Here is a 17130-nt window from a genome sequence, read left to right as displayed (position 1 = left end):
ACTTCGTGTACTCATAACTTGACATATTACACTACAAGACTTTCAATGATTTCTAATAAATTCATACTTGGTTATCTTAAAAATGATTAAATTATAAATTTGTGTAGATAATTTGAACTTTAGATGTATAGACCACACAACTCATTACAAATTTTATGAGGTATTAATTTTTACAAAGTATTAAAATATCTAATATTATTTTTATTATATAATTCATGATAAATTTATGTTCAGCTCTTCTGTGGAGAACCATGAGTGTGACCTACAGCTGTGTACAGGATTGTGTGTTTCGATCACACACAGTAAACTACACACTGCAGCTTTTACACACTTTCCTGTCAGAACTCAGCATTAGTGAGACTGGACTTTCTTCCAGAACTAAACTTGAACAGGATTTTGTTCTGGAGGAACCAGTTTGTTCTTCTCACAGTTTGTGAGAAGGTGTATCAAATGACAGGTGTATCAAATGATCCAAACATCTGCACTTTACTCTGAGTTAAGCTGGTGTTACACTGCACAGTTACAGCAGATCTTTATTATCATTACTGATCACATTATACAAGATGATGTCAAGGACATCTAATCAGAATTCTATAAGAGTGTGTGAGAGTGTGTGTTCTACATAACAGATTATACATGCAGAAGATCCCTGACCTATGATTTAAAAGATTACTATGTTCTGCTGTTCTGAGGTGCAGAGCAAGAGGTGTGTTGTAGCACGACTCACTCTAAGACTTTAATCAAACTTTTTTTAATCAAAACTTTCCTCTCTTTTTAAATTGGACTTTATAGTCAACTGTCCATCAGCTGTCTTAAAAATACACTGTAATTAGTACCGAGGGACGTCTGAGAGAAATAAATTAGCTAATTAGCTTACTAGAACACCATGATAGCTGACTATCTAAGAAAAACAGAATTTACACCATAAATGATCAAAAACTATTCTAAAGTACTACACAAAAAACACATTACTATACAAAAGATAACACAAGACAGCAAAGTACACTGGCAAATGAACAAACAGGAGCAGTAACACAACAACATGACAATGCAATATGCTGTGATATACTGTAATAGTGGGTCGAGGTAGTGCAAGTTAATGGTATGATGTTTAAAAAACTGTAAACGTTCTTATAAGTAGGAGCAGAGACTAGAAAGAGTCCTTGTGCAAATAGCAGCTGATAATATAAATATTTGTGCAAAAAAACAATTTCCAATTAGAAGTGAAATTTGCTGTGTGTGTGTGAGTGTGTGTGTGTGTGTGTGTGTGTGTGTGTGTGTGTGTGTGTGTTTGTGTGTCAGTCCAGTCCTTTCTTGTTGAGTAGACAGATGGTATGTGGGTAGAAGCTGTTGCACAGTCTGGATGTGAAGTCCAGCATGCTTCAGTACCTTTTTTCAGATGGCAGGAGGGTGAAGAGTGTGTGTGAGAAGTGTGTGTGTGTCTGATCAGCCACAATGCTGGAGGCTTTGCGGATGCAGTGTGTGGTGTAGATGTCTTCGATAGAGGGGAGAGAGACCCCGATGATCTTCTTTGCTGCCCTCACTATCCGGTGTTGGGTCTTACAGTCTGATATGGCACAATTCCCAAACCAGACATTGATGCAGCCACTTTGGATGCTCTAAAGTCCCACTATAGAAAGTGATAACGATCAGTCATGAAAGCTGGTCCTTCCTCAGCCTTCTCAGGAAGAAAAGTTGAGAAACATTGTTTGACTTTAATGTGCAAGGAGCTGGTGTTGAGAGACCAGGTGAGGTTCACCTCCAGGTGGACACTCAGGAATTGGGTGATGTTGACGATCTCCACAGAGGAGCTGTTGATACTCAGTGGAGAGCGGTCGCTCTGTGTCCTCCTGAAGTCAACAACCATCTCTTTTGTTTTAGCAAACGTTCAGAGACAAGTTGTTGTTTTTACACCAGTCCGTTAACCTCTGCACTTCCTCTCTGTATGCTGACTCATCGTTCTTGTGGAAGAGACCCATCACGGTTGTGCCATCGGCAAAATTAATTATGTGGCTGGAACTGTGTGTCACTACTGTATACAGTCGTGAATAAGCAACGGACTGAGCACACAGCCCTGGGGAGCCCCAACAGGTCTTATCTGCCTGATCAGGTGTTGGGGGATGATAGTATTGAATGCTGAACTGAGCAATCGAATGTAGATGTCCTTCTTGTCTAGGTGTGTGCACCAGATGGAGCATGGTGGAGATGGTGTCATTCGTTAAATGGTTAGGCCGATATGAAAACTGAAGTGGGTCCAGTGAGGGGGCCAGCAGGATCTTGATGTGTCTCATGATTAGCTGCTTGAAGCACTTCATGATGGGTATGAGTACAACAGGTCAGTAGTCATTTAGACAGGGCACAGAAGACTTCTTTGGCACGGGGACAATACTGGTGAATATCTCCCTGGAGAGAGATGCTGTAGATGTCAGTAAGAACATCTGCCAGCTGTTCAGAAAAAAAGATATTGTCTGGTGCAGCAGCTTTACGTGGGTTGAGTCAGTTTTCCTCACATCACCTGGTCGTTGAGAGGAGGGTTGGGGTAGGCTTCCTCATCATTACATCATCTTGCATTTGTTGAACTGAGCGTAGATGCTGTTCAGTGCATCTAGATGGGCGCCGTCACTGTCACAGGCAGGTGATGTCCTGTAGTTGGTGACGGCTTGTATGCTTTGCGACATGCACTGTGTGTCATCGCTGTCCCTGAAGTTGCGTGGGTGTGTGCACACTTTGCTTTTCTCAAGGCCGGGGACATTTCGGCTCTTGCTATTTTTAGGGCCACCTTGTCCCTCGCTCTGGAGTCTCGGGTCCTCAGAAGTGCAAGCACCTCTGCAGTAATCTACGGTCTCTTGTTGGGTCTGAGATGATGTTCTTGGAGACAGTGACATCATTGGTGCACTTGTTAATGTAGCTGGTCGCTGATGATGTGTACTCCTCCAAGTCAGTAAAGATGCCCTAATTTGCAGCCCCCTGAACATTATTCAGTCAGTGTGCAGCGGAGATGACTCCTGCTGGCCAGGTTTTTACCTGCTTTAAAACTGTAAATTTAGGGGAATTAAATGAGAGGTATTTCTACATTGCTGAAAGCTGAAAACAACACTAGTTGTGGCCAAAAACACTTGTAAGAAGGTTCTCTGCCAGGGCTGCAATAACACAATTCATTATTTTTCCAGTCTTCAACTGTCTGATTTTGGTGAGCTTGTGCAAATTGTAGCCTCTTTTTTGCCCTCTGCACCTACTGACTCATCCCTATGCTGTACTAGACTTCATGTTAATTTAAAGAATTTCTGTTATATTGTAATTTCAGCTGCATAACACACATGTTATATCATCTCTATCTGTTATCACCCAAATGAGGATGGGTTCCCCTGAAACCTCTCAAGGTTTCTTCCTATTGCCATCTCAGGGAGTTTTTCCTTGCCACTGTCGCTGTCACCCTTGGTTTGCTCATCAGAGACATTTCATTTATTCATTAAATTCAATAATAATAATTATTATTGTTATTATTTTTTTATTATGGATTCCTTTCATTTTTGTGAAGCTGCTTTGAGACAATGACCATTGTTAAAAGCGCTATATAAATAAAGTTAAATTGAATTTTTCCTATTTGTAGGAGATGAGTGGTACCCGGTGGGGTCTTCTGCTGTTGTAGCCCATCTGCCTCAAGGTTGTGCATGTTGTGGCTTCACAAATGCTTTGCTGCATACCTCGGTTGTAACAAGTGGTTATTTCAGTCAAAGTTGCTCTTCTATCAGCTTGAATCAGTCGGCCCATTCTCCTCTGACCCCTAGCATCAACAAGGCGTTTTCGCCGACAGGACTGCCGCATACTGGATGTTTTTCCCTTTTCACACCATTCTTTGTAAACCCTAAAAATAGTTGAGCGTGAAAATCCCAGTAACTGAGCAGATTGTGAAATACTCAGATTGGCCCATCTGGCACCAACAACCATGCCACGCTCAAAATTGCTTAAATCACCTTTCTTTCCCATTCTGACATTCAGGTTGGAGTTCAGGAGATTATCTTGACCAGGACCACACCCCTAAATGCATTAAAGCAACTGCCATGTGATTGGTTGATTAGATAATTGCATTAATGTGAAATTGAACAGGTGTTTCTTATAATCCTTTAGGTAAGTGTATGTGTGTATATATATATATATATATATATATATATATATATATATATATATATATATATATATATATATATGAGTACAATTATGACATCAGTAAAATTAAATAATTTTACTACAAACAAGCTTTTATTTATTTATTTATTTCATATTCAGTAAAAGTGTTTGTCTGTTGTTGGTGAAACCAAGACACACTGGCAACAATCCTTTGGTAAATTAATAAATTAATAAATAAATAAAGAAGTAAACCAACTTAAAAAAAAAAAACTTTAAATCTTATCATGCATATATTGATTACTTATGGCTTTTTTTTCTTTTTTCATATCTCTCATTAAAAGGTCCTTGGTCATTACTATAACTATATAGTCATATATAACTATGTCATGCTATAACACATGTCCATTTTAATGTTTCTTATCCAGTATGTGTGCAATCACAATGTCAATGAAATTTAATCATTTTACTACAAACAAGCAGGTTTTATGTATTTTTTTTTATTCAACAAAAAAAATGTCTGTCATTGGTGAAACAAAGACACAGTGGCCAAATCCCATTGTTAAAAATAAAAGATAAATAAATTAATGAATAATTGAAAAACAAACAAAAAGTCATAATTATAGCATGCATATATTTATTAATTATATTTTTCACATCTCTCATTAAATCCAAAATAAATTGGTATGTTAATTCACTGGAATTTATATGAACAGAGAATAAAATCATACCATCAGGTCCAACTGGAAGTATAGTAGGAGTCATACTGTATGTCTCATCGTCTCACCATCACTGTCATTCTCTCCTGTCTACTTACAGCTTTTGAGCTGAAAAAAATTGCCACAAAACAAAATAAATGTTCCCTGCTCTATCACACTTCAGAACAGTCTGTTAATTAGCTCATTAGGCGTCGATCAGGTGTGCTGGGAGCTGAGAAACATTTAGAACCACAGTTTTAAGAAGGCTACTAACAGTATACTTAACAAGGTGTTTTGCATTTCATTTGGACATAGATATTTTTAACCCGTAGGTCATGTGGATAGAATTATTTTTAAAAATGAAGTAGAAAAATCTAAATTTTTCTACGTGTGGACATGGCCTAAGAGAAAGGAGAGAAAGGGCACAAGAGGGAGTCAGGTGTGTGTGAGACGAGAGAGAGTTTAGGAGTTCACTCGGTAAGTCACACCCATTCTATGATTCAAGTGTGTCGAGACTTCCTGAAACTTTGAAGACTGGGCTTGTAGTGCCGGAATTTTAGAGAGGATCTGATGCACCGTCTTGAGAGAAAAAAATCAAGCAAACGCAACAACTCTTAAGTTTGGAAATTCCAACAAGGTATGTGCAAATTAGTTAAAAAACAATTTACATTATAATTAACCTATTAATGTTTTTTTGGTTTATATGTATGTATGCATGTACGTACAGTATGTGTGTGTGTGTGTGTGTGTGTGTGTGTGTGATATATATATATATATATATATATATATATATATATATATATATATATATATATATGTATATAGTGGGTATTGAAAGTATTCAGACCCCCTTAAATTTTTTACTCTTTCTTATATTGCAGCCATTTGTTAAAATAATTTAAGTATTTTTTTCCTCATTAATGTACACACAGCCCCCAATATTGACAGAAAAAAACTAAATTGTTGACATTTTTGCAGATTTAGTAAAAACAAAAAACTGAAATATCACACAGTCCTAAGTATTCAGACCCTTTGCTGTGACACTCATATATTAAACTGAGATGCTGTCCATTCTTCTGATCATCCTTGAGATGTTTCTACACCTACATTTGAGTCCAGCTGTGTTTGAATATACTGATTGGACTTGATTAGGAAAGCCACACACCTGTCTATATAAGACCTTGAAGCTCACAATGCTTGTCAGAGCAAATGAAAATCATGAAAATTATCATGAAAATGAAAATCAAGGAACTGCCTGAAGAGCTCAGAAAAAGAATTGTGGCAAAGCACAGAACTGGCAAAGGTTACAAAAAAATTCTGCTGCACTTAAGGTTCCTGAGAGCGCAATGGCCTCCATAATCCTTAAATGTAAGACATTTGGGACTACCAGAACCCTTCTGTAATGGGGTCGACCATATGTGTACGGGCGGCACCATGAAGCACGGACACGAGGCGAGGTTTTAAAGAGAAAATGGTAATTTTTAATTAGGATAAATGGGTAAGGAAAGGGGTTAAATGAGAGATGATGAAAAGAAAGAAAAGGAATGAAGTAAAAAGGTGCACAAACACTCCTGCACGCTCCCTCACCGGTTCTTGTCCCGCTGTCGATGACCGGCCTGCCCTCTCCCAGCTCTCTCTGGGTGCGGCCTCAGGCGGGAGTCCTTGCTGATGTCCGTCTGGTGGACAGCTTTCCCAGCTGGGATCGGGGGCTTTAACGCAGTTCTTTTCGCGGGCCATTTCCTCTTCGGTGGCGGGGACGCGAAGGCAGGCTGTGCACAGGAGTGAAGGTGCCGTGGGAGCTTACGCAGTTATTCTTGCCCTGTCCTTAACGCGGAGATCAAAGGACGGAACTCCAGTGTCCTTTGTAAAGTCCCTGGGGTGCGTCATATCGCCCCACTCGCATGCCACTCTCATATGCTCCACCGCATTACTGTACGTACTTTCCAGACCCCGGACTAAACTCTATGCCTTGCTTTTATAATGCGGAGCAAGCCTGAGATCCTATTAACATTAATTATTGCCCGCCAGCCCGACTAGGCGGCCACGTCGTAGTTATTATACAGTAGTTCTAGATAATTAACTTATTTTTTCCTATTAACTTGTTTCAAAAAGTGGTGGTGGCTCTGTGTGTTGCAAATATGAAATATTTCACTGTGCAGTAATGTACAGTATATGGGATAAAGAAATGCTGAACCTTACTTTTACACACAACCCAGAGATGTCAAACTACCCAACAACAACTTATCTCTCCACCATAAAGTCTTATATCCCCATTCCACAATTTAAAGCCGAATTTGCTCCAAAAATATAAAATGTATGTATTATAGATTTAAGGTTATTCTGCTGCATTTAGTAGTTATTAATTCAACACAATCAATTTATGTTAAAATACTCAACATATGTTTACTTCATCCTGATTATGAGCAATATACATAGGATATATGATTAATATTTGTCCTTTACCTTTGTTAGATTACATTTATTACTTAAATTGCTACTCATTTTTATATAAAATGTAATAAAATATTAATTATCAATATGAGTGAAAAAAATCAATAAATTTACAAATTAACCGCAATCTGGAATAATAGCCTCAGGGTTGTAAAATAGGTGGAGGCGGCGCACCTACTTGTCCCACACCGTCCTGATGGCAGCTAGATTGTCTCTCTCCCATCAATTTTGTCTGTAATCTTGTTTATTAAAGTGAATGATCCTGGAAGTTGGATGTTATCCAGGGACATTGTTGCATGGAAATGTCCTCTGCCAGTTTCTGTATCGTAACGGGATTTAATAGTGGATTCACTATTGGACCTGAAAACCCGAGCAAGAATAAGAACCCCAAAGTGGGCATGTGAATGGGTTTGGTCCATCTCCTTTCCTCGCATTTGATTCCCCGCCATCTGGCTCAATTCTTGGGCAAGAAGACAATTCAATTTCACAATTTTTTTGACGTCCATATTTTTACTTGCTAGCTGTTGATGGGCTTGTTTTGGTCCTGGAGCTAGCTGCTGATGGCCTGGTTCTGTGTCTCGTCTTAGTTTTGGAACTAGCTGATGCTCATTCTCAACCTTTTCTTTAAAGCCACTGTCAGACTCTGAATGTTTATAAATGTTATCCTCATCCTCTACATCATCATCAAAAGCATCACTCTCTTCCAAATTTAATTGCAATATCTTCTGAACAAAGTATCTTTTGGCCATCTTGATAAGTTGTGATAAACAACAAAGCTATATTTATTGCATCTGGTCTCCAATTTGGCATATAAAAAATGCAGTAGAATAGGAGCAAATAAAGATTCGTTCCCACAAAACAGAGGGTAAAGCGTGCAGGAATGTGAGAGCAGACATGTCTCAGTGCTTAAATTTTGCGACAATGTTGTATGACAATGTTTGCAACCTTGTGCATGATGACAGGGTCAAAACACGAAACTTAGACTTTTTTTAAACACACAGAGTACTTTGCAGCAGTCCCAGACAGGAGGAGGACAAAGTGAAGGTACACAGGACCTACGATTTTCATACTTTTATAAGCCTGGGGTCCAGTGGACCCGGAAATTCTCTGTGTAATATAAATGTGTAGCGGGTGCTGCACAAGGTGTGGTCACAGAAAATAAGTCAAGCCAATGAGTCTGAGATTGAATAAATAATGAATTGTATCATTTTTCTTTGATAAAATATGAAAATGGGTCTCACAGACCTGAACACCACACAAGGGTTAAATCTTCCCACTAATTCCTAGAAAAATCTGCTGTAAGTCCAACTAAACCATTTGTTAGATCCCATTCTGTTAATGTAATACTCATCCCCTTTGTGTTGCTTGACTTATTTGTTAAACATATTATACTTTATAATTAGCTAATGTTTAAAATTATGGAAGAATATCAAGAGTCAGTTTTTACCTATACATAATTAAATGTCTATTTATTGTGGTTGTAGTAAATCTGCACACACTGAGTGCACCATGATCAACTTTTCTTACATTTGCATCTTGTGGATCAGCATCTTTGTAGGTAAGTCATTTCTTTAAACTAAATAGGTAAATTAGATATTAAAAGTTAACTGTTGATGTTAATCTACATTTAAACATTTTTATTTCAGGCACTGTCTATACACAAAATCATTTCCTTGTATCTGGCAAAGTGGGTTCTACAGTTGTCCTACCGTGTAACCTGTGGACCACATTCACTGACGGACTGAATATTAGATGGGTCAACAATGAAGATCCTGTGTTTGAGAAACAGAACAAGATGGTAACTCGGGGTGAGGGATATGAGGGTCGTGTGGACGTTCCTGAGGATGCGCTTCGTAAGGCAAACTGCTCCTTGGTGTTGCGAAATCTGACACTTAAAGATGCAGGCGTCTACATGAGCCACCAGAGAGTGATAGACAATGAATCTGATTTTGTCATGCAACTCACTACAGTTAATCTCTCAGTCTCTGGTAAGTAAGTTGATGTGAATGGAACACACTCAGAACATTACACACAAACCACTGAACAAAGCTGGTAATAAGCAAACCAGTTCTCACGTTTTGTTGTACAGTTACGAGTTGCACTTAACTCCGAGTGTGTTTCTGCACAACACAACCAGCTATAACTCTCCATGTGTGTGTTTGATCCATCCATCTTATCCCGTGTATGTTGGGGGGGCTTGGAGACTACTGCAGGCAGAACTTTTACAGTAAAACTCATAGTTTTCATAACCTTTTCATAGATTTGATAACCTTTAGCTGACTTCATTTTAAAATGCAGATCAGGACTGTGTTTGTTCATGGAGTTTGTGTGTGCTCCCTGTGCTTGGTGGGATTCCTCTGGGTACACCAGTTTCCTCCCACTGTCCAAAAACATGCAGGTTAGGCTAATTGGCATCCCCAAATTGCCTGTAGTGAGTGAACGACTCGCCCCCTTAACCCCCGTAACTGCCAAAGACGCAATGGATATACTACCAGGGTAAGGGGTATCCATCATCTGATGTCCTGGATGGCATGTGGATGAATCAAATTAGCATGCTATCTTTCTGTCAGCTATCTGAGTAATGAGATTAATTATTTGTTATTCTGGCTTGTACATATTTGTACATTATGATGTATTGATATTTTCACTTTCTCCAATGCTATTATCTAAAAAAACTCTGAGCAAATGTTACACCTAAAAGCTAAAATTGTACCAAACTAAACTTTTGAAAAATGTATAGTGTCTGATTTCTGAATTGTTTTCCAGATTCCATCCAAGTGAACTGTCTTCACCCGCTGGTTCTGGTCGTGTCCCTGCTCTCATGGTTACTGTTTAGTAAAGAGACTGTGTGAGGGGAAAATCAAGAAAAAGCTTTGATGGACACACTGATGTTTTTAGCTATCACATTACTAACTTTGAGTTAACATGTTTTAATATGCCTTACCCTAAAATCAATCAGAGCTAATCAGGTTGTTGTATTATTATGCAAAAGGACGTATGAGGTCTTCTGAGCTTTCACTTGGGCTTATAGCTAATTGATGCTACCAGCTACAGTTGAAATCAGAAATATTTAACAACCTCACCTCTAATATGTCATCATTGTGATATCGATTAATGATAATGACAATAAATAACAAAAAGAACCTCATTAAACAACAAAAAATATTTATTGATACATATCTGAGTTGAATATTTCTGATTGCAAATACTATAAATTTAGTGAAACTTAAATACTGGCCAATTTAGTGTTGGAGGTTTCATGGCTAAATACATCACTGAATACTTGATGCCTATTGTTTGAGATGTGCATCAATATTGTCTCATTTGACTGCATGCGGCCATTCACAAACTTCTTGTTTGACATTTTGACCTAGCTATCGACAAGCTTCACTAAAAAACAAGTTAAAAAAATTCCTGGCTCTGTCACTGCATTACTGTAGCACAAGAAAGTGAATCTCATGGGTAAAGCAAAACATATAGGTAATGTATAATTACTAAATAAACTAGCATGGTGGACTGGCATCCCATCTGCACCGAGCTCTTCTGTCTTTCAACCATTGTTATTTGGATTAACTCTGGATCCACAGCAGCACTGACTTATGTACTGTACTGTGTTTATTAGTATGTTTTCTTTACTTTATCCATATGTAGCTAGGTAGCTATGTGGTTCTTTCTGTCTTTTTGTAAAAACTGGGTACACCGTTATTAACTACAACAGTTTTTAAAATGCTTATTTTGGAAGCATGTGATAGTGACAGAGCCTGAGCTCACAAATGTGTCCATAATGATATCCCTGATTTGAATGTGGAAATACGTAAATGATACAATATCTTCCTGTGTTATTCAAATATAATTTATGAAGTTTGTTTTGTATGTACTGTATACTGTGTTTGGTAATCCTCTTTCCTCAAAGGAAAGTAGAACTTTAAGTACTCGAGCATCACAATATGAATTTTCATGTACGATTGTCACTAACATTTTTTGCACATGAAATAAATCTGAAACTTAAAAAAACAATTTGCACCAGTCTTCTTTAGTTTGTCTTAGCTGAACACCCAAGCATATATTGTATGAGAGAAAAAAAAAAAACAATTTGCAAATGTGTAAACCTAAGAAAGTGTAAGTCAAAAAAGAGAAAAGGCAGACATTTAACAAGATTAATAAATGCATAAATGCTTTATTAAAAACAATAGTTATAATTTAAATTTGGGAGAAATATTGTCAGTGGTACACAAAAAACAGATTTTTTTTTTTTTTTTTACCAATACATGCGCCAATACGAAAAACACAAGTAACTAATTATTTTGCAGTTCAGTGTGCAAAACAATTTTTTTCCAAAGCTGTATATTTATATATACACGGGTTGGATAATAAAACTGAAATGCCTGGTTTTAGATCACAATAATTCATTAGTATGGTGTAGGGCCTCCTTTTGTGGCCAATACAGTATCAATTTGTCTTGGGAATGACAATTACAAGTCCTGCACAGGGGCCAGAGGGATTTGGAGCCATTCTTTTTGCAGAATAGTGGCCAGGTCACTACATGAAGCTGGTGGAGAAAAACATTTTGTCATGCACACTCAATCTGCGACCGGCACTAGGACCCGGAAGTAAAGCGGTTGCAAACCAGAATGTATAAGAGAAGTAAACAAACCACGGTTTACCGCTCAGTCATTGAGTTCGCCCATGTCTGTTCTGGCTGTCCGTCTACCAATTCGTGAGTACTCACCTTCTTGGGTTTTGTTCTTAGATCTTGAGTGTGTGTTCATAGGACGCGGGTTAAATTTGTGTTTTTCCCTTGCTCCCCTTCTGTGAGAGTTCTTAAACTAAATCGCGTGGTTATCCTGCCTACTCGCTCTCTTCTGCGTTTGGGTTTACTGGTCTCCGAAGTTAGTTCATCTTGACAGAATGACTGAGCCTAATGCGGTGAACCCAGCGGATTATGCGCACCTCTGTGACGTGGTGGACCAGTATGCCGAGCTAATCAATAAGCTAACCGGAGAGATCGCTACTCTGCGCCAGAGCGTTCAAGATGTTGCAGCCTTGTGCCGCGAGGTTGCGGAGCTCAGGCAGGAGAATGCGGCTTTTCCACCGCAGCGGTCGCGGCGCCACATCATCCACCCCCCTTCTTCTGATGCTTTTCTCTCATTATCAGAGAAATGGAATGGCACGGACAGGAAGTGAAGTGTGTTTCATCCAGACTTTAGAGAGGGTTAGAAAGTGTAAGAGCAGTGTTATTCCTGTAGCGGACAGTCTGGGTGCCGCAGGCGGAGATAACCAGCCCCCGACTTCGGCATCAGAGCCCTCACAGCGGGGCGAGTGGGTGACGACTCGGCGGCATACTCGTTCAGCCAAAGCTAACGCTAAGGCTAGCCCACCAGAGCACACCTCTTCTGCGCTTCACGTGTCCAATAGGTTTGCTCTCTGATGCACCCACTGAGAAACCTGAAAGAGCTCTGGTTATAGGAGACTCTATAATGAGGCACGTGAAATTAGCCAGGCCTTTAGGGGCGCCAGCGGCAGTGGTTAGGTGTATCCCGGGAGCCAGAGCACCGGACATAGCAGGTAATCTTAGGGCTCTAGGACAGCACAGGTTCTCCAAGATAGTGGTACATGCTGGAGCTAATGATATACGCCTTCGTCAGTCAGAGATTAGTAAGAATAACTTTATAGAGGTGTTTAAATTAGCGAAGGCGATGTCCGATGACGTAATATGCTCTGGTCCCATCCCAATGAGACGTGGTGACATAACTTACAGCAGGTTATGGTCGCTGAACCGCTGGATGTCCAGGTGGTGCTCCGAAAACAACGTGGGCTTCATAGATAATTGGAAGACCTTTGAGGGCAAAACTGGCCCACTCGGGAAGGTGCTGCTCTCATTTCCTGTAGTATAGCTCATAGTCTCAGAAGAGGCCTAGTTAATCGGTGACAATCCAGAGCCCAGGCCAGGGAGCAGACAGACAGGCTAAACCAACCATCTGCTAGCTGCATAGAGTCGTCACCCAGGGTTCACTGTATTGAGACTGTGTCTGTTCCCCGAGCTAAAAACAAATTTAGAAAGACTCAGAAAGTCTGTTTTAATAATTTAATTAACATAGATATTACAAACTCAGATCACACTGAATGCGCAACCGGCACCTCTGATCTGAAGCTAGGACTGTTAAATATTAGATCTCTCGCATCTAAATAAGTTATTATTAACGAAACTATCACAGACCAGGAGTTTGATATATTATGTTTAACTGAAACCTGGATTAAACAGGACGAGTATGTAGCTCTAAATGAAGCTAGTCCTCCTGGATACAGCTACATACACCAGCCTCGGTTAACTGGTAGAGGAGGAGGCGTCGCAGTTATTTACAACGATAATCTGGCTATCGTACAAAAACACAAATTTAAATTTAATGCATTTGAAATTCTCTGTAGTAACATAAAGTCAGCTCAGACGATTCCACTAATCATCATTTACAGACCCCCAGGGCCGTACTCTGAATTTCTCTGTGAATTTGCAGATTTCCTTTCAAACCTTGTCGTTTCTGTAGACAAAGCGTTAATTGCTGGAGATTTTAATATTCATTTTGAGAATCCAGAAGACCCTCTGAGAACAGCATTTATGTCCATACTGGACTCAGTAGGAGTAAATCAGTGTGTAGTAGGACCCACTCATAAAGCAGGTCACACTTTGGACTTAATATTATCCTTCGGATTAAGTATAAGAAACATAATTACAATTCCACAGTCTGAAGTTATATCAGATCACTGTCTTGTCTCGATTAAAGTGTCTCATAGTAATAATGTACGCACAGCACCGCGCTACTGCCTTAAACGTACATTCACATCAAATACCACACAGAGCTTTATCGATATTCTCCCAGAGTTATCAACTTTGATTGGATCGCCATCTGATTCCACAGAACTCGATCAAGCGACTGAATATCTAGAGTCAACACTTCGTCATAGCTTAGATAATGTAGCTCCAGTTAAAAGAAAAATAATTAGAGATAAGAAACTCGCTCCTTGGTATAACGATCACACATGCACTCTAAAACAAACCGCTCGGAAATTAGAATGCAAATGGTGTCAAACTAAATTTTTAGTTTTCCAAATAGCATGGAAGGAGAGCATCCTGAACTATAGAAGAGCTCTCAGTGCTGCTAGGTCAATGTATCTCTCCACTCTTATAGAAAATAACAAAAATAATCCTAGATTTTTATTTAATACCATAGCTAAATTAACTAAAAACAAGACCACTGCAGAAATCTCCACAACAACAACATACAGTAGTGAGGATTTCATGAACTTTTTCAATAACAAAATCATAAATTTTAGGCAAAAAATTCAGGCTTTAAAACCAGACAATTTAAGTGATACAGATGATAAATTAATCACATCACATCGGAATCTAGAATACTTTACTCCCCTTGAAGCGAGTCAACTAATTTCACTCATCTCCTCTTCAGAATCGTCAACCTGTGAAATAGATCCTACAGTATACCGACACATTTTCTCAAGCAGATAGTTCCAGCAATAACAGAACCCCTGTTAAATGTAATTAACTGTTCACTCAGCAGTGGGTATGTTCCTAAATCCCTTAAATTAGCAGTTATTAAACCACTAATCAAAAAACCTGACCTTGACCCCTGTCAGCTTTCCAATTACAGGCCGATATCAAACCTCCCGTTTATCTCTAAAATTCTGGAAAAGGTAGTATCACAGCAGCTATGTTCATATCTACATAGGAATAGCATACATGAATTGTATCAGTCAGGATTTAGGCCTCATCAAAGCACAGAGACAGCACTCATTAAAGTAGTAAATGACCTCCTAGTGGCCTCTGATCAGGGTTGTATCACTATACTTGTGTTACTCAATCTCAGTGCAGCTTTTTACACTATTGATCATAGTATTCTCCTTCACAGATTAGAAAATGTAGTAGGAATTAGGGGAACGGCCCTCTTATGGCTCAGATCCTATTTGACTGATCGTTATTAGTTTGTAGATTTAGATGGTGACCATTCCTCATGTTCTCAAGTTGAGTTTGGTGTTCCATAGGGTTCTGTTTTAGGCCCACTGCTTTTTTTCCCTTTACATGCTTCCTCTAGGCAACATAATTCGTAAACATAGTATTAGTTTTCATTGTTATGCTGATGACTCACAAGTATACGTTTCAGCAAAACCAGATGAGAAAAACCAGCTTACTAAAGTTGAGCAATGTGTGCAGGACATAAGAGATTGGATGTTAATTAATTTCCTTCTGCTTAATCCTAATAAGACAGAAGTTCTAGTCATAGGACCACAAGCAGCTAGAAGTAAGCTTTCTGATCACACTGTGATTTTAAATGGCCTTTCTGTTCCATCAAGTGCAACAGTAAAAGACCTCGGTGTGATTATAGATTCAAGCCTTTCATTTAAAGCACATGTAGATAATATTACCAGGATAGCATTCTTTCACCTCAGAAATATTGCCAAGATAAGAAATATATTGTCACCAAATGATGCAGAAAAACTAGTATATGCTTTTATCACGTCTAGGTTGGATTATTGTAACGCCTTACTGTCTGGTTGTTCAACTAGGTGCTTAAACAAGCTTCAATTAGTCCAGAATGCAGCAGCGAGAGTCCTCACTCGAACCAGAAGATATGAGCACATCACCCCTATCTTATCCACATTGCATTGGCTTCCTGTGAAATTTCGCATCGATTATAAAATACTACTCTTGACGTATAAAGCATTAAATGGTCTCGCGCCGCAGTATCTGAGTGAACTGCTAGTGTCTTACAATCCGCCACGCCTACTTCGATCAAAGGATGCAGGCTTCTTGTCAGTATCACGTATTATTAAAACTACAGCAGGCGGCAGAGCTTTTTCTTACAAAGCCCCAAAGTTATGGAATAGTCTTCCAAATAGTGTTCGGGACTCAGACACAGTCTCAGTGTTTAAGTCCAGGCTAAAAACCTATTTATTTAGCCAAGCATTTTTATAAATAGATTTGCCTTAGGTAAAGGAGCAGATCTGGGGGACTCATGGGCGTAGAGTATTAGGTGAACTGGTATGTTTGGATGCTGTCTTCCCCACTCAGGTTTGTTGACGGGGAGGTGATTGGTTGCCTTACATCTCTGGAAGCCCTCATGTTTGTGTTTCCTTCTGGCTCTCCCTTTTTAGTTATGCTGTCATAGTTAGTCCTGCCGGAGTCTCTGCTTACACACTGCACTAAATATACATTCACTTTTTACATTGTTCGACTCTGACCATACCTAACTGTTATTTCTCTATCTCTTTGCTCTCTCCTTTTCTGCTCTCTCCTCTCTCTCTCTCCCTCTCTCCTTTTTCCTCTACCTATCTCTCTGTCGAGCTATACATGTCGCTCCTGAGCTGCCAGTGATTCAGACCCCCTCTGCCCGCTGGACCTCTCTAACTCATCCTGGAGTCCTGCTTCTGGTTGGAGATCTCATCACATGGATGCCCCCGTGTAGTCTGCCTGGAATGCGTGTGGTGACTAGGGTTGGTTCCACTTTTCCATGAAGGTGGTCCTGTCCTCGACTTATGCAGACAGCTGTTCTCTGAGGACCTGTGACTTCAGTCGCTTAATAGTTCAGGACTGGAATTTCTCACAGTCTACCTGAGCCTCCAGGAACAAACTAGACTTTAATCTTACACATCTCCTCTTATACTGAACTTCCAGTCTCGCATATTATTATGCACATCAATCCCTGCTATCTGTTTTCACCCAGATGAGAATGGGTTCCCTGTTAAGTCTGGTTCCTCTCAAGGTTTCTTCCTATTACCATCTCAGGAAGTTTTTCCTTGCCACTGTCGCCGTCGTCCTAGGCTTGCTCATCAGGGACAATCATATCAT

Source organism: Clarias gariepinus, chromosome 2 (assembly GCF_024256425.1).
Source record: "Clarias gariepinus isolate MV-2021 ecotype Netherlands chromosome 2, CGAR_prim_01v2, whole genome shotgun sequence".
Taxonomy (NCBI): domain Eukaryota; kingdom Metazoa; phylum Chordata; class Actinopteri; order Siluriformes; family Clariidae; genus Clarias; species Clarias gariepinus.
The sequence above is the reverse complement of the archived record's forward strand: the minus strand, read 5'-3'. Positions refer to the sequence as shown.